A 23083-nucleotide genomic window follows, 5' to 3' on the forward strand; every position below is an offset into this window, starting at 1 on the left:
ATACAAACACTCACCTTTTGATTAAAGAAAAACAATAAAAAATTGTCAGTTGTCCAAAATACCATTTCCAAACCATAAATATTTGGAAAAAGCGTCATATTCATTAAGTGGGTCCTTCGAAAAGTTTAATAATTAAAAGAATTTAGTTTTGGGTTTGGATTAAACCCTAATTATAAATGCAATATTTAATAAAAATGCACTTAATTTGATATATTTAAATCAAGGTATTTCATATGGTAATTTCTCATAGAACCTATAATCAGCCTTCCAATATTATTAGGAAGGTATGGCAGTTTGTTCCAAATTTTTGTAATGACCCATAACACACTTATAGTTCAAGCCCATTTAATAATTAAATTAGGATTTTAGTCCATAGAGGCTACACAAACATTTCAATTAATTTGAAGCTAGTTTGAACCCCCAAACATAAATTAAATAGGATTTATTGCATTTTAATTAAGAAAAACTAGCAATACCTCCTTGTGTACAGTTTAACTAAACTGCGCCCATGAGCGCAGTATAGCTGGTACCACAGCAGGCCGGCCCATATTCCCTTGGCCGCCGCCTAATCAGCCCAAACCTAACTCTAATCTCTCTTCTATCCTCCTCTTCCTCCCACCGGTTGTCGCCTCCACCTTGTCTCCTCTCTACCCCACCCCCTCCCTTGCGTCGCGTGGAGATGGCGCAGCCAATTGCACCAACCATCACCCCGACCAGACCACCGATGTCACCCCAGCCATCATCCGCCACCGGCGCCTCCTGTCGGAGCTAAATTTGGCATATCCCTCAGTAGGGTGCCATAGCTAAGCAACTTGGTGCGATGGTAACGAGAATAAGGGATTTACCCAGGTTCGGACTCTCAGGAGAACATAATACCTGACGTCCTGCTTGGGTTTGCTGCGTTGGAATGTGTAGAGAGCACATGCAAAGTACCGAGAGATTGTAATTGTCTAAGTTGTCTCTATCGACTAGCCCGATCCCGGCTTATATAAGATACCCATGATGTGTGCGATTGCAATAGAGTTGTCTGTTGTCTTCCTCTCGTTCTAAGTCTCTGGAGGCACCCAGGATCCTGTTAAATTGATCAAGGAGGAGGTAAGAAGCGAGGATGTGTGGAATGTTATTCTAAACACTAGTGACAGAAAGATCTAGTACAGTAGCGTAAAGTAATTCATATTGGGACAAATGAGGTGTAGTCATTAAAATCCCAATAAATCCCAATAATTTTGTCTGAATTACTATTCTTAATAACCGAGGTAACCCCGTGTGAAGGTAACGGCCATCGGTTAGACAATTGATTCTTGATGCGGGTCGTGAATGTTCAGGATGTACTTTGGACACATCCTCCACTTAATCACATAGTAAGCACATCATAACGACTATCTTCCAGGGCTATGTTTATTAGAAAGATGAGATCCCAATCAAAAATATAAGGTTCTGAGAGTGAGACATCATACCCATGCCTATTTTAATCATAAATGTTTTCGTCCTAAAGGTTGTACGGTCTGCTTTGCAGAAAACTGAAATTTAATTCAATAACAATAACTTGTGAGACCCTTTGTCGTCCTCTCGTGGGTTTGATAGCCCAATGTCACTCCTTGGGGAAAGGGAACATGGACCTTCTACTATCCAAACTGGATCACAGAGGGCATCAAGCACCTTTTCTTGCACCATTGTTGTGGAGGCATCATGTCACTAGTCGTTGTGTTAGAATTCCTGTTAAAAAATTATTTAGTTTTTGTTCATGTCTTATTTGTCTTTAGTTGTGTTGGTACCAAAAAAATCATGGCACAAACTTCGACACTATGCTTCTTCGAATGAGAACTTTATGCATGCACAAATCACACTACCCAATTTTGCCATAGAGAAAATTAAGATAAAGCCTCATTTAGTCATTATGGTTCAACAAAACAAACTTGAAGGCTCGGCTTCATAGGATGCTGCTATGAACTTACTCACTTTCACTAAAGTGTGCGATATGACACGTCTTAAGGATTATGTGTGATATGACACGTGTTAAGGAGTATGAACCAGACCCTTGTGAAGTTGCGTTTATTTCCTTTCTCTTTTAGAGGAAAAGGGAAAGAATGGCTTCTAGCTTTGCCTACAGGAGTTGTAACTTCATGGAATTTATGTTGCAACATGTTTTAATCCAAGTTTTATCCCCGCAAAAATTATGTAACTTCGATATCAGATCACAGGTTTTAACCAGGAAGATCGTGAGTCACTAGGCTTGCGTGGGATCCCATGAAGGAAGCTATGAGAAAACGCCCCAACCATGGGATGGAAGAATGGTTAATTCTTCATATATTTTATAATGTTGTTAATCTTATGTTGGAAGCTATGCTTGATACAACATCAAGAGCAATCATTATGGAAAAACCGATTGCGAGGCGATACACCGATTGCAAGTATATTATGCTTGATACAACTGAAGGAGGAATCATTATTGATGGTGAATCAGCACATGGAGATGGGATGGGCCACAATGTAAAAAAGAAGGCAAGTCGGCCCTTCTTCTTTCATTTTTTCTTTTACTTGTCTTTTGTATTAAACGAGAAAGTAGGAGAAAGAAGGAATGGAGGGGTAGGAATGGAATTTGCCTATGGCTCTATATTTCTTGAAGTACAAGATTTATACTTGGGTCCAGAAAAATGGTTCCCAATTATTTGCAAAATTTGAACTCAAATTGATTCGAATCTGAACCAAATGGATTTCAACTAGGGCTATCAGCTAGGAGTGTCCAAAAACCATGAAATTTCTTGGGGAGGCTACGAATGTGAAAAGAAGGAGATGTGCAAAGTTGTGGAGAAAATGGGAAAGTTTGAATTTGAAAGAATTCAAATCCTTGCAAAGGATTTGAATTGGGGCCAAGACTTAAAATAGCTGCTGACTTCAATTAAATAAACTATAAAATGTTGGCTATTTTTAATTGCCACATATTACTTAACAAGTTAATGAATGGATGATGACATAAAACGAAAAACTAGTTATTAAAAAAAGCAACAATGCTAGATAAGGGTTTATTATAACTGGGATGCTAAATTTATAACTACCTGCAATAAACAACTATTATAGGCGATTTCTGAACTACATGTGGTTTCTCATGGGGAGCCGCCTCCATTGTTAAGCATCACACGTGACTTTGTCCCTCTTTGGAAAAAGTATTTTTGGGGCCTGCTGGTAATGCTCTTTTTTTACTAATGAAAATTAATTCTTTGATCCAGGGTGGCCTATCTCTAGTTTGTTCTCCTTCCCTTCTCTCGACAATTAGATCACGGTGTTAACATGTAAATATGATCTTTGAAACAATTAAATGAAATATAACTTAGACTAGTTATAGTGCATAGTATCTTAGATTGGTATTTGAGACTACCTCGTTTATTATTCTGTGTGGCTTATAGTCCCACATGATCTATGTTAAGATACGGTTGTCTTATGTTTCCTCAGTTAGTACAATGTTATGTGAGCAATATGCCTAGTTAGTATTGCACAAAGGTGCATGATGCTAGGTGATGATATCCCACTATGATACGTCTTGGATATATAACACCTAAAATACAATGTATTGGGGTGATTCTCTCTAAAATTCTTGCGCCACCTATGTTGGTCTGTTGAAAGTCAAAATGCATTCGGGATGCGTGAATGTCATGTTTTTCTAGCAGTGTTAACGCCATATTGTAGGAAACTCCATTTTGGACAGTATCCCCCTCCTCGCAGTTGTTTTGTTTCCCTCATTTTGGACAGTGAATCATAGAAAGTGATCGTAGTGGCAAGTATAGCCATGGAAATAATCTTGGGAATCAAGTCATCGTGGTTCCGACCAACTACTAATGGCATGTACATTTATGGGCTTACTCTAGGCCCAAACTCAAAACACTGATACAGAAGCCCGATAAAGCCCAAACCACTAGCTATCATTCAAGACAATATACCACTAGTTAAAAGAAGACAAGCCCCCATTACTATTAAGGTGTCATCGTTGTTATTATTATTATTATTATTATTATTATTATTCACAAGGAATTTTTATTATTAGAAGGATGGCAGTTTTATTACTAACAGGATGGCAGTTTTATTATTGAGAGCATGTCATTATTATTATCAATAACATGGTTGTATTATTATTAAGATCATGGCATTTTAATAGTCAACAACATGACATTTTAAATTTAAGAGCATGAAATTTTTATTATTAAGAGGATCACATGGATTTTCTTTCCTCTTTTTTATACCATGCCATTTTTTATCTAGAGGATGACATATTTTAAAGTTTAGCATGACAAAAAAAATCCAAATCACGTGACCTTTTTTGGTTTTTCTCATACTCGTTATAAATTTATAAATTAGAGAAATAGGGAGTTTTATAAATTAGCTTCAAATCATAGCAATTAGGTCTATTCTTGTTTGATGGCATTTTTTCTCAAACAAAAAGTTTACTAGGCCTCTGGGTCAAACGTGCGCGGGGGGGGGGGGGGGGGGTGGGGGGTCGCGTGAGAGTCTTTCCAGAGCAAACGGCCGAAAATGTATGTTGCCAGCAGCCTCCCTGGTGTTAGAATACAACTTGTAATAGGATTAGGACTCCTACTCGGTTTGTAATAGAGCTAGGTCAAGTGCGGCTTGGCTCTTATATATACCTCTTGTACTGGCACAATATTGCATAAACAATTATTCAATACAATTCTACATGGTATCAGACTTACGATCCTAGGGTATGGCTAACCTGCCGGCCCCGCCGCCGCCCGGCTACTCCGAGCGCCACGCCGCCATCGTCGCCGCCAAGGTCACCGCGTCCACGACCTCCTCCGCCTCTACCCCTACTCTAGCTCTACCTCCACCAAGAGCACCTCCTCAACCATCCGGCTGGCGTCCAGGTCCAAACAACCGGGGCAAAAACCCTAGGCCGCCGCAGTTCCGCACGGCCCTCGCTGCTGCTCCGCCCCTGGCTCCACCAACTGCGCCACCACCTCCTCCGGCTTCATCAACTGCACCACCGCCGCCGCCCGGATGGCGCCCATCTCTTGATCCATGGACAGGGCTAGTCCAGGCGTGGCCTATGCCCTGGTCCGCCCCTATGCCATATGGTACCCCGCCTGCCTATACCGGTGGCGTGCAGCCCGGTGCTCGCCCTCACACCGGCGCGCCCATCCTCGCGCCCCGACAGCCGACGGCCGCGTACCACGTTGCTCCCTTCTACGCGCCACCAATCTACAACACCAGTCCTTATGCATCATATGGCGCTCCATCGCCCCCCTACATGCAGCAGTACAATGATGGTGTCTCTCTCTTTACGCTGATGCCGGCCCTACCGCCGATGCCACCACACCCGCAAGCGCCCATGACTACACTGGCCTCTACTTCGACTCCGAGCTGGGACGAAGCTGTTTTTCTACAAGCCATGAACAACTTTGATGCACAAGGGAACTCAGGTACGGATTGGACTTTCGATTCTGGTGCTTCTCGTCATATGTCTGCATCGAGTAATTTGCTTTCTTCTTGCACACCTTCGTCTTTTCCCTCTATTACTCTCAGTGATGGATCTTCTATTCCTATTTACTGTGTCGGTCAGGCTCAAATCCAATCCCCAACTAAACCTTTGCTTCTTCGTGATGTTCTTGTAGCTCCCGCTCTTATTAAAAATCTGATTTATGTTCGCCAAATCACCACTGATAATCTTGTTTCTGTTGAGTTTGACCCCTTTGGTTTGTGTGTGAAAGACTACCGGACCAAGGCCGAGATCGCTCGATTCAATAGCTCCGGTGATTATATTCTCTCCATGGTGTTTCGGCCGCTGCTCCTCCAACATCTATGGCGGCCTCTGTTGATCTGTGGCACCAACGTCTCGGCCATCCCAATAAAAATGTGTTATCCACACTTCTTAGTGAATTTTCAATACCTTGTCATAGAGACACTCATAATTCTTCTATGTGCCAGTCATGTCAATTGGGCAGACATGCTCACCTTCCCTTTAGTTCCTGTCAGTCCTCTAGTACTTTTCCTTTTGAATTACTTCATTGTGATCTCTGGACATCACCAATAGAAAGTGTATCTGGTTTTATGTATTATCTCGTGATTCTTGATGATTTTACTCATTATGTTTGGACTTTTCCTTTACGCAACAAATCCGACGTTCATAATATATTCCTTAACTTTCAGCGCTATGTCTCGGTCCACTTTTTCCTCCCTATAAGATTCATACAATGTGATAATGGTCGTGAATTTGACAACTTTAAAAATCAAAATTTCTTTCTGCAACATGGAATTCTCTTGTGTTTCTCCTGTCCTTATACCTCCCCTCAAAACGGCAAAGCCGAGCGTTCTCTTCGTACTCTTAATGACATCATTCGCACTTTGCTTGTTCACTCTTCTCTGCCTCCGACGTTCCGGGCTGAGGCCTGAAGGAAGTATGCCCTCGAGGCAATAATAAAGTTGTTATTTATATTTCCTTATATCATGATAAATGTTTATTATTCATGCTAGAATTGTATTAACCGGAAACTTAGTACATGTGTAAATACATAGACAAACTAAGTGTCACTAGTATGCCTCTACTGGACTAGCTCATTGAATAAAAGATGGTTAAGTTTCCTAGCCATAGACATGAGTTGTCATTTGATTAACGGGATCACATCATTAGAGAATGATGTGATTGACTTGACCCATTCCGTTAGCTTAGCATACGATCGTTTAGTATATTGCTATTGCTTTCTTCATGACTTATACATGTTCCTATGACTATGAGATTATGCAACTCCCGAATACCGGAGGAACACTTTGTGTGCTACCAAACGTCACAACGTAACTGGGTGATTATAAAGGTGCTCTACAGGTGTCTCCGATGGTACTTGTTGAGTTGGCATAGATCAAGATTAGGATTTGTCACTCCGATTGTCGGAGAGGTATCTCTGGGCCCTCTCGGTAATGCACATCACTATAAGCCTTGCAAGCAATGCAACTAATGAGTTAGTTGCGGGATGATGTATTACAGAACGAGTAAAGAGACTTGCCGGTAACGAGATTGAACTTGGTATTGAGATACCGACGAGCGAATCTCGGGCAAGTAACATACCGATGACAAAGGGAACAACGTATGTTGTTATGCGGTTTGACCAATAAAGATCTTCATAGAGTATGTAGGAGCCAATATTTGCATCCAGGTTCCGCTATTGGTTATTGACCGGAAACGAGTCTCGGTCATGTATACATAGTTCTCGAACCCGTAGGGTCCGCACGCTTAACGTTCGGTGACGACCGGTATTATGAGTTTATGTGTTTTGATGTAGCGAAGGTAGTTCAGAGTCCCGGATATGATCACAGAGATGACGAGGAGTCTTGAAATGGCCGAGACATAAAGATTGATATATTGGATGACTATATTCGGACACCGGATGAGTTCCGGGGGTCACCGGATATTTATCGGAGTGCCGGGGGGTTATCGGAACCCCCGGGGGATATAATGGGCTAACATGGGCCTTGTGGGAGAGAGAGGTGAGCGCCTAGGGCTGGCCCCCCTTGGGAGTCCAAATTGGACAAGGAGGGGGCGGCGCCCCCTCTTTCCTCCCTCTCTCCCTCTCCTTCCTTTCCCCTTCCTCCTTCCTAGTTGGACTAGGAAAGGGGAGTCCTACTCCCACTAGGAGGAGGACGCCCCCTCTCCTTGGCGCGCCCCAAGGCCTGGCCGGCCTCCCCCTTGCTCGTTTATATATGGGGGCAGGGGCACCCTAGGACACACTAGTTGATTGTTCCAAGCCGTGTGCGGTGCCCCCCTCCACCGTAATCCACCTCGATCATATCGTAGCGGTGCTTAGGAGAAGCCCTGCACCGGTAGCAACATCATCACCGTCATCATGCAATCATGCTGACGGAACTCTCCCGTGAAGCTCTGCTGGATCGAAGTTCGTGGGACGTCATTAAGCTGAACGTGTGCTGAACTCGGAGGTGCCGTGCGTTCGATACTTGGATCGGTCGGATCATGAAGACGTACGAGTACATCAACCGTGTTCTCATAAGGCTTCCGCTTACGGTCTACGAGGGTACGTGGACAACACTCTCCCCTCTCATTGCTATGCATCACCATGATCTTGCGTGTGCGTAGGAATTTTTTTGAAATTACTACCTTCCCCAACGGTGGCATCAGAGCCAGGTTTATGCATAGATGTTATATGCATGAGTAGAACACAAGTGAGTTGTGGGCGATACAAGTCATACTGCTTACCAGCATGTCATACTTTGATTCGACGGTATTGTTGGATGAAGCGGCCCGGACCGACATTACGCGTACGCTTACACGAGACTGGTTCTACCGACGTGCTTCGCACACAGGTGGCTGGCGGGTGTCAGTTTCTCCAACTTTAGTTGAATCAAGTGTGGCTATGTCCGGTCCTTGTGAAGGTTAAAACAGCACATACTTGACAAAATATCATTGTGGTTTTGATGCGTAGGTAAGAAACGGTTCTTACTCAGCCCGTAGCAGCCACGTGAAACTTGCAACAACAAAGTAGAGGACGTCTAACTTGTTTTTGCAGGGCATGCTGTGATGTGATATGGTCAAGACATGATGCTAACTTTTAATGTATGAGATGATCATGTTTTGTAACCGAGTTATCGGCAACTGGCAGGAGCCATATGGTTGTTGCTTTATTGTATGAAATGCAATCGCCATGTAATTGCTTTACTTTATCACTAAGCGGTAGCGATAGTCGTAGAAGCAATAGTTGGTGAGACGACAACGATGCTACGATGGAGATCAAGGTGTCACGCCGGTGACGTTGGTGATCATGATGGTGCTTTGGAGATGGAGATCAAAGGCACAAGATGATGATGGCCATATCATATCACTTATATTGATTGCATGTGATGTTTATCTTTTATGCATCTTATTTTGCTTAGATCGACGGTAGCATTATAAGATGATCTCTCACTAAATTTCAAGGTATAAGTGTTCTCCCTGATTATGCACCATTGCGAAAGTTCGTCATGCCGAGACACCACGTGATGATCGTGTGTGATAAGCTCTACGTTCAAATACAACTGGTGCAAGCCAGTTTTGCACACGCATAATACTCGGGTTAAACTTGACGAGCCTAGCATATGCAGATATGGCCTCGAAACACTGAGACCGAAAGGTCGAGCGTGAATCATATAGTAGATATGATCAACATAGTGATGTTCACCATTGAAAACTACTCCATCTCACGTGATGATCGGACATGGTTTAGTTGATATGGATCACGTGATCACTTAGATGATTAGAGGGATGTCTATCTAAGTGGGGGTTCTTAAGTAATATGATTAATTGAACTTTAATTTATCATGAACTTAGTACCTGATAGTATTTTGCATGTCTATGTTGTTGTAGATAGATGGCCCGTGTTGTTGTTCCGTTGAATTTTAATGCGTTCCTTGAGAAAGCAAAGTTGAAAGATGTTAGTAGCAATGATGCGGATTGGATCCGTGATCTGAGGATTATCCTCATTGCTGCACAGAAGAATTATGTCCTTGATGCACCGCTAGGTGACAGACCGATTGTAGGAGAAGATGCAGATGTTATGATCGTTTGGCAAGCTCGATATGATGACTACTTGATAGTTTAGTGCACCATGCTTTACGGCTTAGAATCGGGGCTTCAAAGACGTTTTGAACGCCACAGAGCATATGAGATGTTCCAAGAGTTGAACTTAGTATTTCAGACTCATGCCCATGTCGAAAAGGTATGAGACCTTTGACAAGCACTTTTCCTACAAGATGGAGGAGAATTGCTCAGCTAGTGAGCATGTGCTCAGAATGTCTGAGTACTACAATCACTTGAATCAAGTGGGAGTTTATCTTCCAGATAAGATAGTGAGTGACAGAGTTCTCTAGTCACTATCACCAAGTTACTAGAACTTCGTGATGAACTATAATATGCAAGGGATAACGGAAACGATTCCCAAGCTCTTCGTGATGCTGAAATCGACGAAGGTAGAAATCAAGAAAAGTATCAAGTGTTGATGGTTGACAAGACCACTAGTTTCAAGAAAAAGGGCAAAGGGAAGAAGGGGAACTTCAAGAAGAACGGCAAGCAAGTTGCTACTCAAGTGAAGAAGCCCAAGTATGGACCTAAAGCCTGAGACTAAGTGCTTCTACTGCAAAGGGACTGGTCACTGGAAACAGAACTGCCCCAAGTTTTTGGCGGATAAGAAGGATGGCAAAGTGAACAAAGGTATATTTGATATACATGTTATTGATGTGTACTTTAATAGTGTTTATAGCAACCCCTCAGTATTTGATACTAGTTCAGTTGCTAAGATTAGTAACACAAAACGGGAGTTGCAGAATGAATAGAAACTAGTTAAGGGCGAGGTGACGATGTGTGTTGGAAGTAGTTCCAAGATTGATATGATCATCATCGCACACTCCCTATACTTTCAGGATTAGTGTCGAACCTAAATAAGTGTTATTTGGTGTTTGCGTTGAGAATTAATATGATTTGATCATGTTTATTGCAATACGGTTATTCATTTAAGTTAGAGAATAATTGTTGTTCTGTTTACATGAATAAAACCTTATATGGTCATACACCCAATGAAAATGCTTTGTTGGATCTCGATCGTAGTGATACACATATTCATAATATTGAAGCCAAAAGATGCAAAGTTAATATTGATAGTGCAACTTATTTGTGGCACTGCCGTTTAGGTCATATTGGTGTAAAGCGCATGAAGAAACTCCATGCTGATGGGATTTTGGAATCACTTGATGCTTGCGAACCATGGCTTATGGGCAAGATGACTAAAACTCCGTTCTCCGGAACAATGGAGCGAGCAACTGACTTATTGGAAATAATACATACTGATGTATGCGATCCGATGAGGGTTGAGGCTCGCGGCGGGTATCATTATTTTCTGACCTCCGCAGATGATTTGAGTAGATATGGGTATATCTACTTGATGAAATATAAGTCTGAAAACATTTGAAAGTTCATATAATTTTAGAGTGAAGTGGAAAATCATCGTAACAAGAAAATAAAGTTTCTGCGATCTGATCGTGGAGGAGAATATTTGAGTTACGAGTTTTGTCTTCATTTGAAACAATGCAAAATAGTTTCGCAACTCACGCCACCTGGAACACCATAGCGTAATGGTGTGTCCGAACATCGTAACCGTACTTTATTAGTATGGTGCAATCTACGATGTTTCTTACCGATTTACCACTATCGTTTTGCGGTTATGCATTAGAGACGGCTGCATTCACATTAAATAGGGCACCATCTGTGGCACCCCGATCCGCATGGAGCAGGGGGCCTTCGCACGTCAGCCCAGGATTACGCCTGACGCACGACAGGTCCATGATACAGCATTCCAGGTACAATAATATTCATCAAATACATGTGTACATGATTACATCATTGATGAATACAATTATCTGGCATATCCCTAAGGCTATTTAAATGGCAGCAGAAGTCTATTTAAATGGCGGCAGAAGTCTTGGTTTGGCTGCGTCTCACTCTGGCTGGACTCCATAATTCACAGGACTGGCAAGATTATGGCCTAGCACGACGGAACAAGCAAACAAGTTGAGCACGACCTACAAAACTGGCATGACACCCCAGGTCAATACATTGAATGTACTTGCAAGAGAACCAAATACATAGCATCCAAACAAACAGATGACAAAGCAAGAACCAAGCATATGCAACAGTCTACTGCAACACAACTTCTAAGCATGGCATGATATTAACTAGAACCATAAATCAAACTAAGCATGAACAACATCATAGCATCTACTAGCATGGCATATCAAACTTACTTCTAGCAAAGCCACAGCAAAGCATAGCATATCAAACATGGCATGGCATCATGAAACTATTCTTAAAATAAACTACCAGTTACCTTCCATGAAGACATGTTGTATTAACCTTATGCAACAATCACTTACTCTGCCACGGCTCCTCAGAGCACACGCATGACTTACCGAGACCTCGTCTCGGGGTCATATCAACACATCATCGTGACTTCTCACGATTTTCTCATAGTCCAAGTCACCACATGATTTATCACATCTTAGTTATCACACAAGTTATTAGCAGGTTTATCCTCCATTTCTACCGAGACCCGATAGTGTGACCTACTACGAACTTGTGCCCATGACCGAGGACGCGTCTATCGATAGATTGAATACACTCTGCAGAGGTAGCGCACTTTACCCACACTACGGAACCCTGGCCTCGCACTCCCATACGTGCGGACCATGGCGTTCCGACAAAACCGAGCTACTGCCATGACACTCTCCCGGCCACTCCGACCAACACCCCCTTGGGGTTCAGTCCTTGGTGGCCCCGTGTCTACCAAAGACACCAACGGCTACCGTCATGGCAAAACGGTCTCAAACGGGGATAAGGTACCATAAAAACAAAAACGAGCACACAAGGTTATGTCCGCCTACCTGATCAGGGTAGCACGTGCCCATAACCTTCCCTCGCGGGAGGCACCGGCGAGAGGCATGACAATAGACCCAGCTAGGACCCCCCGATAAGGTAAATGTGGTTGCACTGGAGAAAGCTCGATTTGGGTGGCACTATGATATCCCAGTGATGACGGAGGAGGTTTGTTATTAAGTCATATTATTAAGTTCTCCATCATGAATCATCATGCAAGCATTATTAACATGAATGCAACAACTAACATGCAGCATACCGATGTAGTAACAAATATCAAGCATTTCAAAAGAACAAAGATAGCATGCGAAACATGGCAATACTAAGTACTAGCAAACTTATTAGTGCAACAGAATTATCATAACACCGATACTACTAACATGAAACTAAACTAGACAGAGGCATGATATTATTAGTAACAACATCGAACTAGCATGGCAACTTATTTAATGAAAACTCAAGCATGCACGGCAGATAACAAAATTATTTAGCACGACTGAAATAACAACAGACGAAACAGACATGAAACTACGGCAACTAAACACACACACACGAGGTGCAAGCAAAGTCAACAAGCAAGTTCGGGGCTCATGATAAGAAGATGGCTTGCCTGGGGTCGAGAAATACTCCGGGAAAAAGTGCGGAACGATCGCGGAAAGATTTGCCGGAAACCGTTCTCTCTTGCAGGGGGCAGTTTACGTGCAAGGGCAAAGTGGTCATTTTCACCTTGCGGAAACATAATGAAAATGATACCAACGGAAAGAGTTCGATGAGACGAAGACGTGAGCGTTGGTTTCACCTCAATCGGAGTTACGGTTGCGGAGTTATGAAGTGATGAAAATCAGGGACTTTTCTGCAAAAAGAATATTCACAGACGGGTCCCTGAGTGGATAAGACAGAGGCGCAAAATTAGGAATACGCTTTCTGATCAAGAAAACGCATTCTGGGCTGAAACAGAGGGAAATACGCTTTTAGTAAAAGAAAACGTACTTTGAGCTGAAGCAGGGGGAAAATACGCTTTCGTTGGATGAAAGCGTACACGGGCAAAAAGCCGTGTCCACTTATCCACGTCAGCAGGGCGGGATCAACGCGGGGCTGACGGCTGGCTCACTGACTCGCGGGGCCCGCGGGGCCCGCTAGCCAGCTGGAATGGAGGGGTGTGGGCGTCTTCTTCCTCGTCGCTCGCGCCCGCGAGGCAGAGGCACGGCCGGCGCCCGACGGCGACTGCGGAAATCGCCGTGGAATCATTTTGGTTCTAGCTGATTCATGGTGTTCATTCATGTGTGCGCAGTGCGAGCACAAATCGGGCAACTGTGGTCGTGGCCAGTCGGAAACGAAGTTCTATCTCACCATTTCGGATGACTTCAGGGAGCGCTCGGTATGTTCAATCTCAACCTACCACAGTCGGGATGGCCTAAATTTGTGAACATATACCGTCCGTTGCTACATTATCTATATATTTGCATCAAATCTTTGTTACATTATTATCTATTTTTAATTCTATATTTTTGTACTTTGCTTGCATCTATATATGGATATGTTCTATCAGTTACTCCCATATTTGCATCTTGCTCGGTTATTTCAATATATCTAATTTACGATCTTAATTTTCATTTCAAGTAGTACATCCCTTGCTTTGGAAGAACAGGAGTAGAAGGAAATCTTGGGCTTTACTTTGCTGATGACTCCCAGGATGTCATATTGACAACGCAACATGGGTTTACAATGACGGTTAGCGTAATACTTGATAAAGATGGTCACTCCTATTTTAATGCGGACCTTTGGAGAAAAATGTCTAAGTGTTATGAACTGAAAGCTGGCAATAAAATTCTAGTGCGTGCACCACAGCCTGGTCTAATTAACATGGATGTTTACTTCCCCAACGTCATCAGCCGATCAAAGTCTGATCGAGGTTAGTGTCCTTTCAACTTTCTCCATGCTGTCATATTATATTTAAGCAACCAATTGATCACTATTTAAGCAACCAATTGTGATATCATATTCTGGCTCCGTTCCTAGGCAGTAACAAATTCTGTTTACCAATTTATGCGCACTATATATTCTTCTACCATGTTCTGAATAAATAATACATTTCCACCTTTTAAGCAGGATATGTTGGATGCATAGTGAACGATCTGTATGTTACTAAGCGTACCAAATTTCACTGGAAGGACTTGAAGCATGTCATAAACTTTGTTGATAATCTGACAGAGATAGCACAACGTATGAACGCTGGATTTTGGATGGGATTAATTAGACCTATGGTGCACACACTGAACAAGACCAATTGTGTGCGCAAAGCGCTGGTAAAAAGTCTTATTTTAGTGTTGATGCTCATAAACTATATATATCTTCAACGATATGTTAAAATTGTTTTATATTCTACATGTCAACAGAAATTGCCCCGTGTAGCCGTTCCTGGATCGATTTCCCAGCGTGGTCGAATTACGCTTGTGCCTGCTAATAACGCCAAAGTGATTGCAAGGTACTGCATTTCCTACAAAAAATGGAACCATTCAAATTAACAAGTTCTCGCTTCTCGTGGCAATGCATCCATATTGGAAAATTGGAGACACTGTTCTACTCCCGCTCTACCGAGGCACAGGAGGGCTCTTCCTTTTCATTCACGGCTGAGTCGCCGTGATCAAGCTGCTTCTAGTGGATAGTTGTGGTTGTTGGCCCTCAGCCTCTTAAAATGTGCTAGTTGTTACTATATATGTTAAGTATGTAGATATGGACCATATGGTTGTTGGCCCTTAGCCTCTTAAAATGTGATAGTTATTACTATGTTAAGTATGTAGATATGGACCATATGGTTGTCAAAAATGTGTTACAAAGATCCTCCTTTTGTCGAATAGTGTAACTACTATATATATATGTTACTCAAATGCTGTTACCCAAGTTCATAAATTTTTATGGAAAGTATTAGTATCGTACACAGTTCATTGAGTTTAAGCGTGTGCCCGATGTCCAGAAGGCATTTGCATATTAACTATCCATATTGCAAATTCACACACATGTTCACATAAGGAAACGTATGTGTAACATACTAATCAGCGCACACGAGTACTCGCAGACGCATCGTGTGCGATATTCCTAGCCACCGCAAGCAACTAGTTTGCATTTTTCAAAAAAAATTGTACACACAGAATCACACACGAAGTAACTATATTGACCGTCTGTGTTGTAATTTCTCATCGCAAACAGTTCATCCGAGTCGGCAGTTTGCCACGTATCACACACATCTTGTTTACATGACTCGTTTGTGTTCTTTTGGCTCTTCGCAAACAGTTCATCCATGTGAACTGTATGCTGCATATCACACATATCTTGTTAAGTTGAACCGTTTTTGTTGTGTTCCCTAATCAAAAACAGTTCGTCTGAGTTAACCGTATGCCGTATATCGCACAAATATTGTTATGGCTGCCCGTTTCTGTTGTTCTACCTCATCACAAACAGTTCGAATGGATTAACCGTGTGTCCTGCATCGCACACACATTGTTATGGCTCCCCATCTCTATTGTTCTGCCTCATCGCAGACAGTTTGAATGGATTAACCGTATGCCCTTCATCACACACGCATCTAAAACCTGAACCGTGTTTGATGCGTACATCATCGCAAATGTTTTGCATCTTTTTTGACGGTTTTTTAACCATCGTTTGCGATTATTGCATCGCACACAGTTTCGGCAAAGGGTCTCTGATCGTAGTGTCGCGTTGGCAGTCTCCTGCAGTAGTATTTGCCGAAAACATTTTTCCCTTTTCCAAGTTTCAACAATTAGATCCCAACTCACCCACGCTGTCCACTAGTCCCTCTCGTCGCAATCATCTTCCCTTCTTTCACCCGCCGACCTATCCAGAGAAACCAGCCGCAGTAGCGGATCCTGCCGCCACCACTTCTGTCATCACCTCTGTCCCGGCAGAGGAAAACACATTACACTCTGACGCGACAGACCTCCTGCCGCCGCATCTTCACCGCCATCTCCCGCGTCTGCTTCCTCCGCTGCGCCGGACGCGTCCACCACATCTTCCCCCACTCCTCCTGCTCATGCTATTCCTGTTCCAGCTCCTACTAATGATCATACCACGCGCACACGTGCCAAGTCTGGGTTTTGTTTACCTGCAAAAGATCGTCTCAATCTTCATGCATCTATATCTCCTTCCTTTCTACCCAAATCTTACAAATCAGCTCTCCTAGATCCTAATTGGGCCGCAACTATGAAAGATGAATATGATGTCCTTCTGCAGAATAACACGTGGCAGTTAGTTCCTCGTCCTTCCAATACAAATATCGTTTCGGGCAAATGGGTTTTTCACAATAATTTAATTCTGATGGGAGTCTTGCACGTTATAAGGCTCGATGGGTATGACGTGGTTACACTCAGCAACACGACATCGATTATGATGAGACTTTCTCTCCAGTTGTCAAGCCCAGCACTATTTGCACTGTCCTTAGCATCGCCATCTCTTCTTCCTGGCCAATTCATCAACTAGATGTCAAAAGTGCTTTTCTTCATGGCTCTCTTCAAGAAACAGTCTATTGTCAACAACCTCTTGGCTTCGAACATTCCTCATATCCTAATCATGTTTGTCTTCTTCAAAAATCTCTTTATGGTCTTAAACAAGCACCACGTGCCTGGTTCCAACGCTTTTCTACTTATGCTCAAACCATCGGTTTTACCCCTTCCCGTTCTGACACTTCACTCTTCACCTTTCATCACAACAACAACACTGCTTACCTTCTTTTATATGTTGATGATATTATCCTCACAGCTTCCTCAAAACAATTTTTAGATCACATTATCTCTCTTCTTCGCAATGAATTCTCTATGACAGATTTAGGTCTTCTTCACCACTTCTTAGGTATTGCTGTTATCCGTGACTCCTCTGGTGTTTTCTTGTCTCAACGCCAGTACACTCTGGATCTTCTTTCTCGTGCTGGTATGCTTGATTGTCAAACTTCCCGTACCCCTATTGATACAGGTTCCAAAATCTCAGTTGACGGTGATCCTTCCTCTGATCCTTCTCTTTATCGTAGTCTTACCGGTGCACTTCAGTATCTTACTCTCACTCGTCCTGAAATTTCTTTTGTTGTCCAACAAGCTTGTTTATACATGCATGATCCTCGTATTCTACACTACAATCATGTCAAACGTATTCTTCGATATCTCAAAGGCACACTAGACTTAGGTCTTCATATCAACAAATCCTCTCCCACCTCCTTGACAGCTTACTCTGATGCAGACTGGGCTGGTTGTCCAGATACTCGTAGGTCCACATCCGGATTTTGTGTTTTTCTTGGTAACAATTTGGTTTCTTGGTCTTCAAAAAGGCAGGTTACAGTCTCCCGCTCGTCTGCTGAAGCTGAGTACCGCGTTGTTGCTCATGCGGTTGCTGAAACGGTTTGGTTGCGCCAGTTGCCGTCGGAGCTGCACCGTCCTATTGAGCAAGCTACCATTGTTTACTATGATAATATTTCAGCTGTCTACATGTCAGGGAATCCGGTTCAACACCGCCGCACCAAGCATATTGAGATGGGAGCAACTAGTATAGAATCTGAGGCTATGGTGCAAAAATAGAAAAAATGGATCGGTGCCATTGGATGGAAGATTGGTGGCCCAGATTCGGGTGGGGCGTTGTGCACGCAAAATTTACAAAAAAGACCGTCCACAACAGCTAATTTGGTCCCGATGACCCTACTCGTTCATACCCAAATCCCCTGGGCAGAGGCAACGCACGAACAAATTTTTCCCCAGGGCGGCGGCGGTGGCGGCGACCCAGATCCCTTTTGCAAGCTAGACGAGTACTCCCTCCTCCAAATCTCCCGATGGCTCCTTGCCGTTGTGTGGCTGGCGGCCCAGTTTGAGACGGACCAGATCGGAGCTCGTCAGCCCCCAACCTCCGTTCCACACTGTCCTCGTCGCAACCTCCGTTCTGAAGGTCCGATAGTTCTAGGTTCTTCACCTCCTCTCCCTCTCTCTCTCTCTCTCTCTAAGGCTCCAGTAATAGATCGCATCCTCCTCCCCCACGTTGGCGGCAAGTCGGTTGTGGTCTCCTCAGCTCCTTCCCGATCGGCAGTGCAAGGAGGTGCTTCATTTTTGTAGTAAGTAGATGTTAACTTTTATTTCCTAGTAATTTCTGCTACAACCCAATTTCTATCAAGTAGATTAATGCTGCATTTCTCTGATTCTATTTTTTGTTCATGTCAAATTTTCTCAGTGAATGATGCATCTTAATAACTTAGATTTGATGGTGTATTGGTACTATTATTATAGGCATTTTGGTACTCTAATTTGGAAGATCTGATGGTGTATTGCTACTGTTCTTGACTCTGGGTTACTCAAGCATATGCCTATAATATTATCGAATTTTCCTTTAATATGTTAGTTAATGGCTGTGCCTAATTATTGTGAATCATCAACACTACAGTTCGCACGAACATGCCATCAGTCATGAATATACTCTATTGCTGTTGTGCGATCAAGTTCACTTAGCTGTTGCTTTAGTCTCAACGCCTAAATATCTTGGTTCAGAAATAGCTTGACAAGCAAAACATGCTGGAAAGAAAGTGAATTATTCTACTAGGCAGAAAAATTGAACAATGTTGTGTTCTTTATACAGGTTAAACGAAGATATAAGCAGCTGTCGTGTTCTTTATTTGATCAGTGTGCCTAATGTCTGACCTAAAAAAGATGATATCATTCCTGACTTTGCAATTCTCGTCTCAGGATCCAGTAATGGAGGGGAGTAGTGCGATGTCGCCTTTAGGAGAGCCCGTGGGTGCAAAGATCGCATCATGTGCACCAGCACTATCAGGTGAGAACATCGGTCTAAGAAAGTATGTTGATGTACCTAACATTCTATTAATCCCTTGTGTGATGTTTGCGAAAAAATTGTTTGTAGCTGTGGAATCGGTCAACAGCGTTCAAAATCAAGATTTCAGCGATGCTACCTCGTTTCCAGAGTTCAATTCCCCCCGTGATTCTCATTGATGATTTCAGTACTCCAAAAAAGAAACAATCATTTTCTCAAGAGGTATCTATACTCCTCACAACCTACAATACTTGTTGACTGTGCATTGCATCTGGCTAATAGTAGTTGAATTTTAGTTTGCCTGAAAATATACTACTAGATGTGACAGAAAAATGAGATCTCATAAGTAAATAGCATGTAGTATTTTACATATCAATATGGTATCACAAATGGGACACCGGGGCGATGGTATTAAACTTAAAATTTGTGTTGCAGGGTTCTTTGTATAAGCCACAGTGTGATGAGGAATTGAAGCCAAAAGTAGGGATGATATTTGATGACATTGGCTCGGTGATGGAATTTTACAAAACATATGCACACAATGTCGGCTTTGGTGTACGTCTTGGGCAACAAAAAGTCGTGGATAATGTGCTTCAGTGGAAGCGCTTCTTGTGTGCAAAAGAAGGCTTTCGGACCGAGAAAGGCATGATTGCTATTAACCCTGCTAAGAAAAGGAGAAAGGTGAAATTGACAAGATGTTGATGTGAAGCTTATATCTATGTCACTCGTGAAAGTGATGGAAAATATAGGATCGCCTCACTCACTGAATATCACAATCACCCTTTTGTGCCTCCTAGCCAAAAGCATTTGATTAGATCTAATCGTCAAGTTAGTGAGAGGGTGAAGACAACACTTTATGACTGCCGGAGAGCTAGCATCGGCAAAGCTTTAGCATATAGGTTCCTTCATGTTGATGCATGTGGTTTTGAGCATGTTGGGTGCACAAAGAAGGACCTACAAAATCACTATGGTGTACTGAAAAACAAAATTAAAAATTGTGATGCCCAAATGCTAGTGGACCAATTTGGTAGATTGAAGGCCTTGAATCCTGCTTTTTTTCTATGAGTACGAAGTTGACGATGTTGGTACATTGGTCCGTTTGTTTTGGGCATATGCATCTAGTAGGAAAAATTATGGTCATTTCAATGATGTGGTATCTTTTGATTCGACTTACAACACTAACCAATATGAATACATCTTTGCACCCTTCACTGGAGTTCACCATCATATGAAAAGTGTATTTTTTGGGGCGGGGTTTCTACTACATGAGACAACAGACTTGTATGCTTGGTTGTTCATGGCGTTTCTTAGAGCAATGGGTGGGATTGCACCCAGGCTCATAATAACTATTGAGTGTCTTAGGATGAAGAATGCTATTGGTAAAATTCTACCAAACACTGCACATCGATTGTGTATGTGGCACATTATGGAGAAGGTTCCTGGAAAGGTATGTCCTGAATTGAAGAATGATCTTGAATTCTATGATAGGCTGAAACATTGTGTGTGGAATTCTGAAACACCATCTGAGTTTGAGGATAGATGGAAGTCTTTCATCACAGAGTTTAAGTTGGAGCACCATGAGTGGTTTGCTAAAAAGTACATGCTTCGTGCGACATGGATACCAACTTATTTCATGAACATTCCACTAGCTGGTCTTCTTAGGACAACTTCGATTTCAGAGAGTGCAAACTTCTGCTTAGTTCGCTGATATCTTTACTAAAGGCCTGGCGACTGCTCCGTTTCAAGACATTCGTTTCAGTCTCAACGTCGTCGAGCCTACCGTCGACACTGCGGGGGGATGTTAGAATACAACTTGTAATAGGATTAGGACTCCTACTCGGTTTGAAATAGGGCTAGGTCAGGTGCGTCTTGGCTCTTATATATACCTCTTGTACTGGCACAATATTGCATAAACAATTATTCAACACAAATCTACACCTGGCAAATGAAACGGACACTAGAGGGCGTCCCTTTGTCTCGCATTAAGCAAGACCTTTGGAACCCTCACTAAAGGGGGAGAGCGAGATGGGTCGGCCTAGACGGGCAGGACACCACAACCTCGTTTTTTTTGAACTTTTTTGTTTTTGTTTTTTGCATTTTTTTCACTTATGATTATACTTAAAAAAATTCTAAATATACATATAAAAACATTTGAAATATGTTGACCAAGAACTTAAAAATCGTTAAATGCGTAGATCGAAAATGTTTATCACATATACAAAAAACAATCTGTATGAACAAATTTGATCATGTATTTAATACATTTCAATCCAGTATTTAAAAAGAAAGTGAATAAGTATTTGAAAAATGTTTATCAAGCATTTGAAAATGGTTAAATGTGTACACACAAAATGTTGACCATGTATTAAAATAAAAATGAAATTATTAGATCATGTAAATAAAAATGTTTATCAAGCATTTGAAAAGTGTTGAACAAGTATTCAAAAATCTTAATCCAGCATTTGGAAAATGTTAAATGTGTATAGAAAAAATGCTTACCATGTATTAGAAAATTTATGAAAAAACTTGATCATGTATATAAAAATGTTAATCAAGCATTTAGAGAAATATTGAACAAATATTTGAAAAATGTTAATCAAGTATTTGGAAAATGTTAAATGTGTATGAAAATGTTGACTATGTGTTAATAAAATGTTAATTGTTTATTTGAAAATGTAGTCTAGCATTTGAGAAATATACAGAAAAAATGTTGATTGTGTGTTAAAAGTTGTTTCTTATGTTTGAAAAATGTTAATCAATGATTTGAAAAAATGTGTACAGAAAAAATGTTAACCATGTATTAAAAAATGTTAAATTTGTAATGTTAAATTGTTAAGAAAGTATTAGGAAAATGTTTGTGACATATGCAAAAAATGTAGAATGAAAACCAAAATAAACAAAGAAAAACCGAAAAAGAAGGAAACCCGATAAAAACAATGAAAGATACAAAGAAAAATCAAATGAAAAACAAAAAAAATATAAGCAAAAAGAAAAACAAGAAAAAAACAGAAAAGGAGAAAAAACCGAATAAAATAGAGGAAAAAGAAAGAAGTAAACGGAGAAAGACCGGTGAAAAAAGAAAGGCAAGACAAAACAAAAAAACCAGGAAAAACCAATGCAAAACCAGCTCTTTTACCCTCAACCATCTCGCGCTTTAGTAGCTTACATGAAGTTGAAGCTGGCTTATTTGCCGCAGAGGTGCCCCTTAGTTGGGAGACTAGGGTTCAAATCCTAGGTTCGCCATTTTTCTTCACCCTTTTTTTTTGAACGTGCGCCTAACAGGCCGCCCAAATGGCTACAGCCTACATCATGGGAGCATTCGCTTCAGTGAGATGGAAGTAGCACTCGCCTTCTCTTCTTTTCTTTTTTTTAAACATGCACTAACAGGATTTTTTTTGATAAATAGAGCCGCCTCTCCGATTTCCATTTAAAAGAAACCACAATGTCTTTTGATGCTATCTTGGAATAACATGGATAAACCACAAACCAGTTCCTGAGAAATAAAGTTTGGTTGGTCACAAATAATGAGAATACGAACTATTGCTGATCAATGAAACTTGTTATTTTTTACCTACACAATTGTTGTTTGTTTTGTTGGACCATGTGTGTGTGTGTAAAGATAGAACGAGTTGTGGCCGACTGATGACAAACACAAATTCAGGGAACAGTCTAGCAGATAACATAAAAGAAAGATTGCATTTGGTGAAGTTTTCAACTCAAACCACTCATGTCACATTTAGATATTTTAGGGTACAGGCTTACAAACAAGATCGACGTTTGATGCTTCCTGGAAGGCTAATTACCTAGAAATTAAGCGAGCCTGGATTAGTGCAGTTCACTTATGACATATACACATAT

The 23083-nt window shown here is 41.7% G+C and overlaps 1 long non-coding RNA gene across 1 annotated transcript; it reads left to right on the forward strand.

Moving 5' to 3' along the window:
* The first annotated feature begins 18395 nt into the window (after positions 1-18395).
* On the forward strand, positions 18396-21258 carry LOC141021543 (uncharacterized). Its single transcript, XR_012182870.1, has 4 exons — positions 18396-18515; positions 19141-19228; positions 19316-19447; positions 19661-21258. It is a non-coding gene; the product is annotated as an uncharacterized lncRNA (long non-coding RNA).
* The last annotated feature ends 1825 nt before the right edge of the window (positions 21259-23083 follow it).

This window comes from Aegilops tauschii, chromosome 4 (genome assembly GCF_002575655.3).
Source record: "Aegilops tauschii subsp. strangulata cultivar AL8/78 chromosome 4, Aet v6.0, whole genome shotgun sequence".
In the NCBI taxonomy this organism is placed as follows: Eukaryota; Viridiplantae; Streptophyta; class Magnoliopsida; order Poales; family Poaceae; genus Aegilops; species Aegilops tauschii.